The following is a 315-nucleotide window of genomic DNA, read 5'->3' on the forward strand; positions in this document are numbered from 1 at the left end:
TGCTGAATAAATCTAATTGTGAAATGTTGGAAAGTAGTCTCTTTCTCTGTCCTATAGAAATTTAACCCAAAGTGCTACAGCTTAGATTTTGGAATCTTCCTATATATGTTGGTAGGAGCTGGAGAAAGAAGAAATGGAGCCTCTCAGCCCAAAAGCAGCCAGAGAGGAAGAAGCTTGGTAATTTAGCTGAGGAAATGACGAGAAGGAAATTGTTTCGTGTCTCAGGAACCATGTGGAGTTCCGAGATAAGAAAAACAGTTGCTAATTTGAGTATAAAAGCAGGAAACATGATACACTTGTTTCCTTTTATGCAAA

The sequence above is a fragment of the Panthera leo genome, chromosome B2 (assembly GCF_018350215.1).
Source record: "Panthera leo isolate Ple1 chromosome B2, P.leo_Ple1_pat1.1, whole genome shotgun sequence".
Lineage (NCBI taxonomy): Eukaryota > Metazoa > Chordata > Mammalia > Carnivora > Felidae > Panthera > Panthera leo.